At 34.7% G+C, this 17,511-nt stretch overlaps 1 long non-coding RNA gene across 1 annotated transcript in view; it reads left to right on the forward strand.

Annotated features, from left to right (window-relative positions):
- LOC111173195 (uncharacterized) overlaps positions 1 to 14,262 on the forward strand; it is a 34,342-nt gene extending 20,080 nt beyond the window's left edge. The window contains exon 3 of the long non-coding RNA XR_002644130.2: positions 14,153 to 14,262. This is a non-coding gene — a long non-coding RNA (uncharacterized LOC111173195). The remainder of the gene's footprint in view (positions 1 to 14,152) is intronic.
- The last annotated feature ends 3,249 nt before the right edge of the window (positions 14,263 to 17,511 follow it).

Here is a 17,511-nt window from a genome sequence, read left to right on the forward strand (position 1 = left end):
TTAAGGTTGGGGGGCGGAGTGTGAGGAGATAAAGTTTTAAAAAGGAGATAAGTTGCTGTAAATATTTCCTAGTTCTGTCCAGACTCCAGAGGGAATGTGTTAAATTCTTCTTTCCTATAGCCGTTCACAGGTGGGCCTGGTCAGGATGTTTCCTGTGAGCTAAACAAAGGTATTTTAGCTTAATACTCAGGCATGGGAGGCAGGGTACCTGGAGATGGGCCATTATGTATATTTTAAGCTACAGGAAAGAACCCTTTAGTGATTAACTTGCAGCAAAGGCAGTAGTATATAAATATTAAAGTCAAAGAAACAGATCCAATATGGAGTCAGACTTGTTCTTTCCTATTACGAAGGTACTGAAATTAGGGGGTCATTAATCACAAGAAATCAGTGGTTTGGCATAAAAACTAACCATGTCTTTAAGGAAACTTTTTACCATTTTCTTCTACTTCACTGAAGTCTTAATAACTTTGCAATTCAGGTTTCTTTTAAGGCATTTAGTTGTGTGCTGTCTTTTCTGGATATTTGGTATTTTAAATATGTATATTAGATTTTCAGCTGATTTTTTAGTTTCTGAAAGGAATAGTTTCTTATATTTCTTTGTATTCTACACAACAAAGGGGGAATGCATATAATAAGTACTAAGTAAGCATCTGTAAATAAGTTTGTAAGTTTATCTCCATTGCAGAAATTTTATCAGAGGTCAGTGGTCCATAGAAGTCCAAAACTATTTGGTAGGAGCTCCAAGGATTCTTAACTATAGATGTAGCTGAGTAAACACAGGACTCTTGTGGTGATAGGAGACTAAAATATAAATTCTGTGTCATTAACAAACCTCTCTTTTATACGTGCAGTTGTATATTCACATACTCATAATTAAAAAGTGTGTTGGTAACAAAGATTTTGAGAGTATCATTTGGGCCAGGTGTTATAATTATATATTTTTTCCTTGTTAACATCCATAAGAATAAATGAGATTCCATGTGAAAAAATTCCAATTAATTTTATATTATACTTTGGAAAATAATTAGTAGAATTTTTGTTTGTTTTATTAGGCAGTGTTTATTCTGGTGGTTTTGAATTGAATTGAAAGCCTTAGGTACTATAAAAATAGATCTTTTCTGACAATTGTGAACGTAATCACAACAGTATGTTGTCACAATTCATGCCTGTTGGGAAAATATGATTAATGAGAAAAAGTATTTCTTAGTATGACATATTTATGCAACTTTTCCATGGTTGACTCATGTGTTAGGAAACGAACCCCAGATTTAAATAATCCTTCACTGTTTCTTATGCATAAGAATATGTCAGCACCAGTGAGGAGCTCCAGCAGGAAGGCACTAAGCTATTGGTCTTTTTCAATATATGTGCCAGGGCTGAGAAATGATAAATCAGTATGACTTCAGAGGAGAAGCTTTTAATTAAATGATACCTGTAAGTCACCCTTTCTGTTTCCTTAGAGTTCTTTGTGAAAATCTCTCCAATGTGGCTTTGATGCTTAAATGTATGAATATATTCACTCTGTCTCCAAATTGCTTCACAATTTTCACCTCACTTTTTTCTACATATTGTAAAGTGTCAACTTTAGCATTTCCAGAGTCTTTTTTAGGCACCTTATTTATTATTGCCCAGCTACAGTCAGCTTTACAAGCTTTAAATGTGTATAAATAGGAAAAAGCAACACTTTATAAAGCCTTTAAGTGTTGTAACAGAAAAACAAGCTTAAAAAATGAAATTTAACTAGAGCTTTACTGAGTTCACAGACCATTTTCACAGTAGTGTTGTGACAGTGTCTTTTAAACCTCAATTTCAGGAGAGGTTCAGGTGCCTTTGAATATATACTACTTACCTGTCTGGATAATCCTAAAAACAAGCCACAGGTCAGTGAGCTCTGAAACCAATAATAAAAGGAGTTCAGCACTATCCTTTCCCATTTACACACACACACACACACACACACACACGTGACCAGTATTGGAAGGGTTATATAAGAGAATAAAATGTCTAATTTCTGAGGACCTACAAAAAGCTACATAGCATTCAGTATCAGAAATTTTAGTCTTCATAACAGCCCCATTATACCTCCCTTGGAGAGGTTGAAACTGAAAATACTATGCATCTTGCCTGGAGGTATATAGTCAGGGATGGGAACTCAGACTAGGGGTTTCTGGTGTCACAGTCAGGTCTTCCCCACAACCCCTACTCCCCCAACACAATATACCACTTGTGTTCCCAGGAGACAATTCTCACTAACAAAGTTTAAAATTTTGCATACAATCTAGAAAGAAACAGAGGCCCAAATTACTCATGATAGTAACTCTTGCAATTCCTTTATTTATAGTATTTTATAATTTATTTTGTTTTTATTTATAGAGTGTGAAGGAGAGCTAGATAATTAACTAATGTTAGGCTGAGGATAAACATAAAATTGGTATATAATCCCTGAAGATAAGCAGTCAGAGAAGTAGCAGCATAAAGTTTCCAGACACTCAGAAAACACAGCTACCTGGGGTTAGCAGAACAGATTGTTAGAATATCAGCTACAGAAAAAGGAGTGGATTAGAGGACAAAAACTATTTTGATCAGATTTACTATAAGCAAAAACATGAAAGAAAACAATATTTTATCAGCTCAAATAAAGAAAAGCTCTTTCTGTCAGTCAAGACTGATAAGACTGATAGGAGATGTCTTTATAGGCAATCGTATGTCAATTTGTTTATTCAATAATTTTAAAATTTCTAGAACTAATGAGTCACTGATTATTTAGTCAATGAGAAATTGGTATATCTTATTGTACTAACCTACTGTTATCAAAATGTATTACAGGAAAGGGCAAAATGCAGGGAGAACAAATGGATAGTTTCCAGTTTTACTCAACATTCTACTCTGAGTTGTAGCTGGGAGCTGTCAGCTGTGATAATATGAGAACAAGGGATAAAACCTCAAATTATCTATTCAAAAGATGCATAAATAAGTGAAATTTAGTCAAGTTTACAAGTTTATTTTGGGGTGTAAGAAGTAAAATGAATTTGGGCTTTATTAAGTATTTGATGCTACCAAATACTTAAAAATTATATTTTTAAAATTTACTTAATATTATCTAAAAATTATAAAATTCCATTGTAGAAGATATTTCTGCTCACAGGTATATGAACATTAATATTTACAAAGCAGATCTACTCAATTTTTTTTTTTTGTACACAGAATCACATTTAGTGCATATCAAGTACAAAGCCTAGCCAATCAGGTGGACAATAATGTGGGAGGTGCCCACAGTCCAGGATATGGCTCCTAGATTAAAATACAACAAAAAATTGAATGTTACAAATTTACCAGAAATGAGCATTCTACATGGAATAGATCCTTGCTAACCAAACTCTTAAGGAGTTGATATGCAAACTGTAATGACAATATGTACTCTGTTTCCTGCAACTGCAATATATGTATTTGCTATTTAAATCATCTGCTTCCTAGAATTAAAGACAGTCAGATTTACCACAGTAGACATCAACTGCTGCTTTTATAGGCTCAGAGGACAGGCTTTGAGACATTTCATTTATATGTTAACTTTCTTTCTTGGTCTCACTTCCATTCCATGTATAGAATATTAACTTGGGACTTTTCTGCCTAAATTTAGAGTTAGGAAGAAAGGCTAAGAACTAAGCCTGAGACTTCCTTTGCCATAAAACAGTAGATGGCAACCCTTTTCACTTTCCAAACAAAGCAAAGTGCTAGATTCTAAGCAGTACTATAAATGAGATAACTAAGAGTTTTGTGAACCATAGTTAACCACCTATTTATAATTTAGATTGAGAGGCTGTGCACTGGACATGGGATTATTTTGGAAAGGTTGGGATATTATTCTCAACTTTTTTTTTTTTTAATTTCATATGAAATCACAGGAACTTGGAGTTTGGGAGACAGTGGACTATGGTCATAAGAATCTAAATGACAAGAGGCTGGCTCCTGTAACCCATGGTTATAGAGTAGAGGACTGCCATTGGGAAGTATCTGTAGTAACAGTGAGAGTGGGCCATTGGCCTTATTTTAACATGATCCTATGTGTAGGCCACGTTGAAGCTGAACTTGGATCTTCTCAAGTCCTGAACAAGGGGGCTACGTGGAAGCTTGAGGAGACTTAAGCAGAAAGAATCTAGAAAATTTCTGTGACTGGCCATGGCCTGAGGGGAGTATTGTAAATGACCAAACAGAGAAGTCACATTTACATGCATCAAGGATGCTACAGATAAAACATCCTTGACAAAGACAACCTTATCCATAACCCACAAAGTTTCTCTGTGAAAGAATCAGCTTTTAAAACTTTGAAGGCAGTTCAAACAGTACCAATCAAGTAAGATTTTTCCTGCTTCTCTAGCTTTGACTCATGCTGGAGGGGTTAGAAACTCAGGTTAGCAAACAGAGGAAAGAGGGAAAGGGAGTCTAGGAGAGGAAATAAAGAAGATCTCTGTGACTGTTTTCCAAATGTTGGCTTCCACAGGCCCAAATGGAAGGAGAGAAGTATGAATTGTGAATGAAGTTTGGAATAGTGCTTTTCATACTGGGCTAGATGTTGTAAATTCTTACGTGATACTGACTGTATGGGGGACTAAGATGATTTGAGGACTTTTAATTTTCTTAGATGTAAGAATACGGGACTGTCTAAATTTTCTTTCAGGGTTAATGAGCTAGTCCAAAAGAAGGGTTTACAAAATTTAAGAGAAAAATTTTAAATGGTTTATGATTGCATCCTGTGTTCTGATCATTCAATATACTTGATTGAAGCACATCTTTAACTGTTGGAGGTGAAGACTCAGGAATGGATATGTTCAAGCAAAATCTTTAAAATCACATGGTAAAGATATAAATAGTATTGTAAGGCTCTAGATAGTGTGCTTAATGCCAAGAAATACACTTAAAGTTGAGAATTACCAAAATAGAAAAACTATAGGGTAAGAAATAAACATTTTGTGAGTGTGAAAAAGTGTATGTTTAAGGAAAGGAAATGCCCACTCCTGTTGTAAATGTCTGCAATAGGAAGAACTACTCAACTGTTGCTTTACATCCCCTCTCTTCTTTTGCTCGTGTCTATAAAAGACATTAATAATGTCGCTGTAGCAGAATGCATTTTCTAGAGTTGGCCACATCTCTTATCTCACATGTTCTTCTTTAAAGCCATGTGAACATGCCGCTCTCCCATCAAGAGGTAGAGACTATGTCTCTACACCCTGGAATCTGGTTGGACCTTGTTACATCTTAGACTGATAGAATAGGACAGAGAGATGACGTACTGTTTCCAGTGAATCACTTAACTGATATGGAAACTTCTTACCTCTTGGAACTCTCACTCTTATGACGCTCCCTCTGGATAGCAGATCACCAAACTGAGAATTCAAAGACACTGGAGGCCATGAGTGGACTCTCTGGTAGACAACCCCAGTGGAGCTTCCGACAGTCAGCAACTACCAACCACGTGTATGAGCCATCTTGTATGCTCATCCTAGTCGAGCCTTCAGATGACTGTAGACCCAGCTGATATCTGACTGTGACTGCATGAGAAACCCCAAGTGAAAATCTCCCAGCTGAATTCAGTCAACTGACAGACCCATGAGAGTAGTAATTCATTCTTTAAGCCATCAAGTTTTGGAGTCTTTGTTCTGTAGCAATAAATATCTAGAATCATCTGTAATCCTAAAGCTGTGGTAGGATAGTCACTTCATTTTTGCCTATATAATTTCTTGGAAGTGTAGAATAAAGAAATCTTATTTTATGCTATTATGTCTTAGCTTGGGTTCTCAAAAGCAGAACCTATGTGATGATGCTTTATTGAGGAGTACAAACGCAGAGAAGCAATAGTGAAAGGAAAAGAAAATGAGGCATAAGAGTAAAACAAATGTTGGTATATTACTAAGGTGGCTACAGTTTCATAAACACAGCTGTGTACTCAATCAAGCAATGTGTCTGGCTAGGCCATCTGGGCCTACTGTGCCTCAGAATAACCCTTTGGAGAGCAAGGGAGAGGAATTCATTCTATGGCTCCTTCGCATATATTGCCTCTCATTGGTCAAAATCTGCCCAAAGGGCATTTGTTCCCTCACCCTTCCAGGTTGTGTTGCCTGCACCTCCTGGACAGCTGCTGAGGAATGCAGAATCATAACCTTGAGCATGGCACTTCATTTGAGTCTGGAATTTGTGGGAAGAGCCAAAGCCTCTGTGGGTGGGATCAGTCTAGGCTTAGGTGCCATAATTGTCGGAGCTTCTGCTCCACTGGGGTAATTGATACTCTGTCAGAGCCTGGCCCTCACTCTGGGAAACCCTACAATATTTAGGAATATTGAGAGATGAGGTCAGAGCAATGGCAGTTAGAGTACTCCATTGTCCAAATGCCTAAGGAATCAGGAGACAGGTAAAGCCAAGTGAACCAAAGGAGACATATGAATTGGATGTGATTCAGTCTACCCAATGGACTAATCAGATCCTCTCCCATACTTCAATGATACCCAGTTATGGTTTATAGAATAAGAATAGGTTGCCCTCACTTCTTCTGCTAATGAAGGGGATGTGCAAGTCTAATTGTTCAAGGTAATAGCTATTTGCAATACATTTTAAAAGGCTATAGAGAATTATAAGATTGAGCTACAAATGATACTTGGGTTACAATTATTACTTTCCATCTCCCTTTTCCAGCACTCATTCTAGAGTTTATTATCTTTAGCCAGCTCATTTTGGCTGATCATGTCATTTGTATTGTTGAATGATCCAGAGTATCATATCTGGAGTATTTATCAATTCTTCTGAGGGAGCTTCATTGACCCTTTCAAGGTTGAAAGTGTATAATGTAATTGATTTGTCACCAAATAGCTGGATGACCTCCCTGAAAAATGGTGCCATAAAAGGAACTCAAAATCAGTCTCAGATGTTGGCAGACTGTTTATTCAGTAAGATCAATAGCAGGATCCGCATAGTGAGAGGAAATCTATGCTATTATCTCATCAGCAGCTACCACTTTTGCAAACATAATCCCTCCTTTTATGGGCCCACAGTGAAATCACTGGAGTGGCTGATGAGATTATCTGTCTGATATTGTCAGGACAGGTCATTCTGTCTTCTCTGAAGTGTATCTGCTATGGTTGGTATTATGTGAGTTATAAAGATGCATGCATTTGTGCACTCTTCCATATATGGATCCATATGCTTCTTCCCCAGACTTTCTTGTCCCCAGATCTTGCAGTTTTGGTCCTTTGACCAGGTTTTTGACCCAGTAACCAAGCTGATCCTGCTACCCAAGAGTTATTATATATCTACATAAGACCATCTTCTCTTTCACATAGGTCTATAATCAAGTCCTCCTGGACTGCCCTTTAAGGGCAGCAACCATGCATTTCTGGCTTCAACCAACTTACTGCACTAACACATTTGTGAATCAGGCCTAAGTCCTTTCATTTTATGTTAGTTGGTTATAAGAAACACAGAGAAGGACAAAGCTGTGAATTGAGGGAGAAGCATCAGTGCTGCAGAGGTAGGGAAACTGGGCGTGCCTTTGAGCTTATTTACAAGTAAATAAATCATTTTCACCATATTCTGTGTTTCTACTATGTCTTGTTATTTGGTAGATCTGTTATGTTAATATTAGCTCATAATAAGTTTCATTGGTCTCAAGTCATTTAGTGCCCTATATTCAGTCTCTATTAGGGCCTAATAAAGCACATTAAGAGTTGGGTTTTCAAATGGAAAATGTTTCTCTACCTTAAAGGACATGCTCTTGCTCTGTGACTCTAGGGGTTTATGTGATAACATGTAAATATGACAATCTGAAATGTAAATATTTTGTAATGTGATTTAATTCATTTTAATTTTTTATGCTATTGTGATAAAAATGTTAAAAATTATTTCCCTGATTTTTAACACAAGAGATTCTATTATAAATGTTTCAGCAAATTATAAAATACTTTTGTGACTTAACACAAGAACACACATGCGTGGACTCATATAAATAATTTATGAAGCATTTCTATATCTGTTAGAATTTTGTCTATAGTATTTTTAACTTTAGTCAACAGTAAGTGTAGTATAGAGAAGGGAGCATTAGACAGAAGTTGAAAATACGGGTACATTTTTGTTTTCTCTACTTCCTTGTTAAATGTCCTTGGACTGTATTTCACATATCTAAACCCCATTAATTTGCTAAGTGCCAGTCACAATTCTAAATTTAATTATAATAATATCTGAATACAAAGGATGAAAGAGACATTTTCTTCTATCCCATTTCTATCCCATAATTTTAGGAAACTTTCTTTTTAAATTCTGTGCCCACGCTCAGATGTTTTGGTTAGTAAGTATGAGCATTGACATGATTGAAATATTTGGTTTCAACAAGTAAGATTACCATAACTATGTATAAATGCATTAAAAAACTAATTATTCCTGTGTATTAACTCCAAACCATTCCAGAGAACATATGGGTATTGAGATGAATTAGTAAAGTGTATGTCTTTTAATTTAATGATATATGATGAGGTGTTACTCTATCACAGTGTAGTGGATGAACTGTAACTTGAGAATGTTCCACATACAAACATTTTTTCAAAGGTTAAAAATTTAACAGACTATTTTGCACTTACAGAAAAGAAGTCTGTCTTTTGGCTGCACTTATTTATCTTTATCTTATCTACCCACATATGGATTGGTGCTCAACCCTTTGGAAAATAAAAAGAGCAAAATTATTTTCATATAATGTTTACTTTCTCATGAGGCTTATATTTGTATTTTTACTCATGTTTTCTTAAGATAAGCCTACTATTTCCTTACATTAAATAAAAATAAGTTTTGGTTTTGATTGTTTTCTTCATAAATTGGCTTTCCTTAACTAAAGTTTGCCTCCCAGTTTGTTGAAGTATCTTAAGTTTTGTGTTACCTTATATATGGTTATTGTGGGGTGTTTTTTAACTTTTATTTTGAAATAATTTTGCACTTAGAAAAATATAAGAAGAATAATATTACAAAAAACTCCAGTATATCCTTTACTCATATTCATCAGTTTTTAACATTTTGGCATATTTGCTTTATAGCTGTGTCTTTACATCTTTTTGTTTCGAATAATATTTTGTGTATATTTCTTTTAAAATCTTAATACAATTATGAAATTCAGAAAATTTAACATTGATATGATACTTTGATAATCTGTATCTCAATCCTATCAGCTACCCAGTGGCTAGGACCCATTTTACTTTTATAATATTTCCACCTGCAATACAGGATCCTCTCCATGATTACATACTGTGTTTAGATGTCATGTCCCTGTAATCTCCTTTAATCTGGTGGTATTCTTTAGTCTAAGACACTGATACTTGTTTTTAAAATAAAATATTTCTTATTTTGTCCATTGTTTACTCATCAGAATCCTCCCTTAGATGTGGAATCTATTAATGAGTCTTGCCCAAACAATTTTTATTATTCCAACTTTACCACTTATATTAAAGGAGCCATGAAATGGTCCAGAGGGCCAAATAAGGGACAATTTATGCATAAAAATAAATAAGTACTGGAATATAATCCACTGAATGAAATAAATCATTAGTCAATATTCCTTTATTGATCCTTTAAGGGTATACAGTTATTCTAATATCATTTATTGAAAGAAAAAACCCACAATTATCCTTTCCCTAATTGTTGGTGGAGATCATAGAGAAGACATGACCCAAGAGCTGGTTCCTCCCCCCTGCTGTTTTCTTGGAATGTATGTCACACCCACTACTCCCACAGTGGGAGCCATTTTCAAGGACACAGCCTTGAGATAGTAAGGTGGTGTTGAGACCATCTGGACAGTATACATGACTGAACCCAGCTAAGGCTTCTATATAAACTTTTAAGATTCTGGAAGGTGGGTGCAGAGATCTACTCATCTTGCTGCCACCCAAGACAAACCTCATATGTAAGTTCCCTTGTTTATTAAACCTGCCTCCTACCAATTTGTTGTGGTCTTCCTCTTTCTTTGGTCACTTCTTGCTCTCTGTGTTTGAGGACCAGTTTCAAATTCACCTGGGGAACTCCTGAGGTTGTGAACAAATACCAATGAATTATCTGGCATCTTTGGAGAATATCAGTTGACCTTGTATGGATTTCTTTTTTGACTCTGTATGTTCCACTAATCATACATACATGTATATGTATAATATGTAAATGATGTATAAGTATATATAATAAGTGTGTATATATATGACATTATATCAAGATGGTATGGTATTGGTGTAATCCTTATACCAATACCATATCTTTTTTTTAAAAATAAATTTATGTATTTATTTATTTTTGGCTGCGTTGGGTCTTTGTTGCCGCACGTGGGCTTTCTTTAGTTGCGGAGAGCGGGGGCTACTCTATTGCGGTGGGCATGCTTCTCATTGTAGTGGCTTCTGTTGTTGCAGAGCATGGGCTCTAGGTGTGCCGACTTCAGTAGTTGTGGCATGAGGGCGCAGTAGTTGTGGCTCGCAAAGCTCTAGAATGCAGGCTCAGTAGTTGTGGTGCACGGGCTTAGTTGCTCTGCGGCATGTGGGATCTTCCCAGACCAGGGATCGAATCCATGTCCCCTGCATTGGCAGGCGGATTCTTAACCACTCTGCCACTAGGGAAGTCCCGATATCGTCTTGATTACTGTAGATTTATAGTAAATCTTAGAATCAGGTTATAGATCCTCTAACTTTATTATTCTTTTTCAAAATTGTTTTGGATATATTGTATCCTTTGCATCTCTACAAAAATTTTATAGTCAATTTGTCAATTTATGCAAAAGGTTGCTGGAATTTGGATTTGTTTGGTTTATTTATAGAATCTATAAATAAATTTCAGGAAATTTGACATCTTAGCACTTATTAAGTCTTCCAATTCATGGACATGATATCTCTCTCCATTTATCTTGGTCTTCTTTAATTTCTGTGGCAGTGTTTTGTTGTTTTCAGTTTCTAGGTCTTGTACATTTATTGTTAAATATGAACTTTTATGCTATTGTGAATGGAATCTGTGTATTAATTTCATTTTAGGAAGTTTTTGGTTAGTATATAGAAATAAAATTGATAAAATAGAGTTGTGTATGTTGACCTTTAACCTGCAGTCTTCTTAACTTGATACACAGCTATTAAAATTTTAAATTTCTTTGTGAGTCACTTTTGGTAATGTTTGATTTCAGACCTTTTAAATCTATTGAGACTTATTTTATGATCCAGCATATGTTCTATCCTGGTGAATTTTCCATGGCTGTTTGAAAGGAATATATATTTTTGTGTCGTTGGATGAAGTTTTCTACAGTTGTCAGTTAGGTCATGGAGGTTGATATTGTTTTCAGGCCTTCTATATTCTTACTGATTTTCTATCTATGTTTTCTATCAGCTACTAAGAAAATGTTAATATCTCCACCTATAAATGTTACTTTAATTTTTCTTTTAATTTTCTAAATTTTTGCTTCATGTATTTTGAAGTTCAGTTGTTAGGTACTTTTACATTTGTAATTGTTGTATCTTCCTGTTGTATTGACTTTTGTATAATCATAAAAATCTCCATCTTTATCTCTACTAATATTTCTTGTTTTAAACATATATTTTCTGATGTAAGAATAATTGCTCATCTTTCCTGTGATTTGTGTTTGCATTCTTTTATTTTCAACCCCATTGTGTCTGATTTTAATTTGAATCTCTTATAGAAAGCATATGCTTGGAGCTTTCTTTTTTACTCTAGTATAACAATATTTGCCTTTTCTATTATGTTATTTAAGCCATAAACTATTTATTGATATGATTGACTTTTTTGCCATCTTAATATTTATTTTGTATCGTAAGTTTGTTCCTCTGTTCCTCCCTTACTGCTTTCTTTTGTGTAAAAATGTTTTATTATACAATTCTAATTCCTCTATTGAATTTTTAGTTGTGCTTATTTACATCGTTTTTAATAGTTTCTCTAAGGATTACAATACGCATTTTTAGTTTATAACGGTATACTTCAAATAAATACATATTTGCTTCCATTAAATATAAAAACTTTGCATTAGTATAGTTTCATTTCCTGCTTTTTGTGTGTTATTGTGATATGTATTACATGTATATACAGTATCAATCTCAAAATATAATTTTACAATTTTTGTTTTAAACAACCATGTCTTTTAAAGAAAGTCAAAGAAGGAAACGCTGTATGTATACTTTTATATTAACCTCCATATTTACTATTTCCAATGTCTTTATTCCTTCTTGTCAATCCAGATTACCTTTTTGTGCATTTTTCTTCAGTCTCAAGGACTTCCACTAGCATTTCTAGTAGCACAAATCTGGTAGCAACAAATTCAGGTTTTCTTTACTTAGGAACGTCTTTTTTTACACATTAATTTTTGAAAGGTAGTTTCACCAGATATAAAATTCTTACTTGACAGTTAATTTTTTTTCTTTCAATACCTTTGATATACCATTCTTCTGGCTTCCATTGTTTCTGATGAAATGCCAATCATTAATACTATTCATTGCCTCCAAATGTTTTGTATTTTCTCTTGGTCTTGTTATTGTATTGACTTTTAACACTTTGATTGTGATGGATCTATGTATGATTTCCTTTTTATTTTCCTACATGAGATTTGTTAAGTTTCTTGGATCTGAAAGTTATTGTTCTATAGCAAATTGGAGATGTTCTTGGCCATTGTTTCAAGTATTTTTCTGCTCCTTTCTCTTTTTCTTCTCCTTCTGGGACTCCACTTTCACTTACTGTGGAATGCTTGATATGTGCCACACATCTCTGAGATTCTTTCATTTTTCTTCTATTTTTCTTCTGTTTTTGATGTTAGACAATTACTGTTAGTCTACTTTGAAATTCATTGAGTCTTTCTCTGACATCTCAAATTTGCTGTCAAACCCATCTGGAGAATTTTGATTGTGTATTTCAACTCTAAAATTTCCATTTGATTATTTCATAGTTTCCATTTCTCTAATGAGATGCCCTATTTGTTCACTAATCCTTAGCACATAATCTTATAATTCTTTCTTTTTCTTTAAGTTTTGAACATATATATAAAACATGCTTTGAAGCCTTTGTCTGCTAAATCCAGCATCTGGGCACACTCAGACATTCAGAGTTATTCCTATTGGCTCTATTTTTCTTTCCCCTGATTGTTCATGAATATTCCATATTTCTTTGCACAGCTAATAATTATTGGAAAACTGGACATTGTGGACAATACAATGCAGCAACCTCTGATTCTATTTTGCTTTACTAAGAATTTCTGTATTTTTATTTGTTTATTCATTTCATTTAATTAGTTGTTTAATAGGCAATTAAAATTTCTGTATTCATACTGTGAAATCTATCTCCCTCTAGTATGCCATCTCTGCATTTTGCTTTCTTTTTCCAATAGCATAGCTTCTTCTTGCATACTTTTTTTTTTTTTTTTTTTTTTTGCGGTACACTGGCCTCTCACTGTTGTGGCCTCTTCCATTGTGGAGCACAGACTCTGGACGCACAGGCTCAGCGGCCATGGCTCACGGGCCCAGCCGCTCCGTGGCATGTGGGACCTTCCTGGACCGGGGCATGAACCCGTGTCCCCTGCATTGGCAGGCGGACTCTCAACCACTGCGCCACCAGGGAAGCCCCTTCCTGCATACATTAAAGTCAGTCAAAGGTTAAGGTCAGATACTTCAAGCAATTAAGGCTTCCACCCTTTGCTGTCTGAGTTGTGTGTGTGACTTGAGGAACACATTCAAAGAGACAGAAAATTCTCAGGTCTCCCCAGGCTTTCAATTTTCACTGGGCTTCTAGGATCGCCTTAGGTGTAGGTAGTTTAATCAGCCTTCAGCCAGCGAGGCTTGTGTGATAAGTTTATTTTCTCAGTCAGTCTTCAGGTCTCTCATTTCCAAAATCTGCCTTTTAAAATACTGGAAGCTCCTGATGCTTGTCTCAAAAGATACTCAGTACCTCTGGCTGGTAAAGCGGCAGGCTTTGCAGCTCTAAGTGAGGGTGGGATTATGGGGCAAGAATACCACAAATTCTGTGTGCTTACACAACACAGTAACAAATTATCATGCATAAATACTTCTCAAGTTGTTATCTGAAGTTTTAGTTCTTTTTTTTAGTGCCTGAAGTGTTGATTTTAAATAACATTTTCCAATTTTATATTTGTTTTCTGCAGAGGGGATTGCAGTACTGCCTCATGACATTCTTCCTGGAAGTAGGGTCCTTCAGTTTCAATCTGTTAAAGTAAGCAAATTATACATGTTTCCTTATTTCTTCTTTCTTATAGTTTGGGTGGGTGGGTGTGGGTGTTCATTTGCACATTGCTTTTTACACTTATGCTCGTGTACCACAGTTTATTCAAGCAAAGTTCTGTGTTGGGACATTTAATGGTCTCCAGTGTTGTTCAGTAACAATCCTATAATATATAATCCCATGCATATGTATTTTTGTATTGTTGTGGTTGTATCTTCAAGGTAAATTCCTAGAAATGGAACTTCAATGAAGAAGAATAAACAGCCTATAGTTTTGTTAGTTATTGCCAAATTTGTTCATGATTGCCTTCCCATCAGTGATGTATGAGAGCCTCAGTTTTCCTATGGCGTTTTTTTTTTTTAATTTTTATTGGAGTATAGTTGATTTACAATGTTGTGTTAGTTTCAGGTGCACAGCAAAATGAATCAGTTATACATATACATATATCCACTCTTTTTTTTTTTTTTTAAGATTCTTTTCCCGTATAAGCCATTACAGAGTATTGAGTACATTTCCCTGTGCTATACACTAGGTTCTTATTAGTTATCTATTTTATATATACTAGTGTGTATTTGTCAATCCCAGTCTCCCAGTTTAGCCTAATTTTTAAATTTTGGCCAATCTGATGGGTCAGGAATTGCATTGCACTATAGTTATAATTTTTGTATCCCTTACCATAAGTTTACATCATTCATGATTCATGTTTAATTTTATTTTTAATTATTGTCTTTGGCACTTTAAAAGAAATAGGATTTGTTTGGGACAAGCTTATTAAGTTATAAATGTGATAAAATTCACCCTTTTAAAGTGTACAAATGTGATGAGTTCTGACACAGCCATGCAACCACCACTATAATCCAGAAATATAATATTTCCATCACTCTAAAAAATCACTTGTGACCCTTTGTAGTCAGTTCCCCCCTGCCATTTAAGGCTTCTTTAGTTCCTCTCAGCAAAGTTTTGTGGTTTTCAGTGTATAGCTATTGACCATATTTTTGTCAGCTTTATTCCTAAATATTTTGTATTATTAATGCAAGTGTACATGGTATTGTTTTTATAATTTTAATTTCTGATTGTTGATTGCCAGTTTATAGATATGCAGTTAAATTTTATATATTTTATCCAATAATTTTGCTAAACTCATGTGTTCACTTATGGTAGCTTCTTAGTGGATTCAGTGAAATTTTCTATAAATTATTATGTTTTCTGTGAATACAAATTTAGTTTCTTCCTAAGCAAATAATATACTTTACTGCTACTACCTCCGTCATCATACCCATCATTATTTTCATTATCATATATGTCTTATTGCATTGGCTAGAGCAAGGGTTTGTAAAGTTTTCCGTAAAGAGCCAGACAGTAAATATTTTTGACTTTGTGGGCCTATAGTCCTTATCACAAACTGCTCAACTCTTACACTGGTAAAATAGTCATAAACAATATGGAAACAAGTGGGCATGTTTGGATTTGGCCCAGAGGCCATAGTTTTCAGACTTCCTCTTTTTTCTGTGTTTCATTTTGGAGTGTTTCTATTGCTACATCTTTAAGTTCTCTAATCTTATCTGTAATGTCTAACCAATCATTAATCAAATCCAGTGTATTTTTTATCTGTGACATTTTGTTTTCATATCAAGATGTTTGAGACTTTTTTATATTATCCATGTCTCTCCTTAACATGTTCAGTCTTTCCTCTAGCTTTTTGAATGTATAATAACTTTCAATGAGTACTACTTCTATCATTTTCTGGGTCAGTTTTAATGGATTTTTTTTCCTCATTTAGGGATATATTTTCATTTTGTATTTTGTGTCGTACTTTTTTGCATTCCTGGTGATTTTTTAATTAGATTCTGGACATTGTGAATTTTATCTTTTTATGTGTAAGGGCAATTTTGTTTCCTATAAATATCCTTGACCTTTTTATCTGGAACATGATCAGATTACTTGGAAAGAGTTTGATCATTTGGGTCTTACTTTTTGTTAGGTGAAACTAGAACTGTGTTTGGACTAATGATAATCTTTCCCTACTACTGAGTCAAGACTCTGACTATTCTAGCTGTGGCTCCATTAATTACAAGTTGTTTTTTTTCACTCAAGCTGGTGAGAACAGGAATTTTTCTAAGCCCTGTATGAACTCTGTTCCCTTTTTCTTATAATCTTTTTAGGTGATTCTTTCTAAGACCTTAGTTTCCTCATACAAATGAGCAATCCGTATTCAACTGAATATTGATAGGGACCCTCTTCAGATCTGTGACATCCTCTCCTTGCTGGTACGTGCAGCCCTCCCTCTCCAGCACTCTGTCTTATAAAATTTCTCTGTGAAGCTGTCTAGGTTTCCTTAGATCCCAGCTCCATTCTTCAACCAGAGAGACAATTGTATTTGCCTAGGCTCTCTTTCCTTCACTCTTCCCCAGGAACTTTCTCCAGGATGTCACCTGGGACAATTGTCAGGCTCACTTAAGTTGTTTCCAGTCTTTTAGGGAGGGCTGTCCTTCACTGTCTGTTGTCCAGTAACTTGAGTGTCATTGTATCATATGTTTTGTCATAGTTGTTTCAAATGAGAGGATATTCTGATCCTTCTTACTCCATTTTGACTAGAAACTGGACTCCTTATTTTCTCAATTAAAAAAAAATAGCCTTGATTTTTATATATAATGGATTTTGTCTTTTGTCTGATATATTTTGCAAACATTTTCTCCCAGGTTTTTTGTTTATATTTGACTTTGAGATATTTTTAGCAGTGTAAAAGTATATAATTTTAAATTTGTAGTCACATTTATTACTTTATTCATTTATTGCTTCTGCATTTTGATTTATAGTCTGAAAGCTTTCCCATACATTCAGGTAATCAAGGAATTCAGTCATTTATTTCTCTTAGAATTTGTGTAGCTGTGTGTTACCTTACAGGATCTGATTTCAAGTTTTTCTAAATGGCTTCCCTATTGTCCCAACATCATTTATTAAAATGTCTATCTTGGCCTAGTCATTTGAGATAAGTATAATGTTTCCCATCCATCAATTGTTTCAAAATTATACTAATTTTCTATAGCAATTTCAAACCTAACAATCTGGTGATGGTTGTTCTTTCATAAAAGGTCAAGTAGAATCAAAGGAGGAGGGAATGATTTCATTTGGACAAGACCCCAAAGCCATTGGGTTTACTAGGATTTTGATGTTTATTATTTCTTCAGAATTTACATGTTGATTAAATAAGATAAAATGGGATAATTTGGCTATTATATGAACTAATTTTATTTCTGTCTACTTAGAATATGTGAACAATCC

This window comes from Delphinapterus leucas, chromosome 2 (assembly GCF_059928025.1).
Source record: "Delphinapterus leucas isolate spDelLeu-1000000601 "Yukka" chromosome 2, BTC_Dleu_Yukka2, whole genome shotgun sequence".
Lineage (NCBI taxonomy): Eukaryota > Metazoa > Chordata > Mammalia > Artiodactyla > Monodontidae > Delphinapterus > Delphinapterus leucas.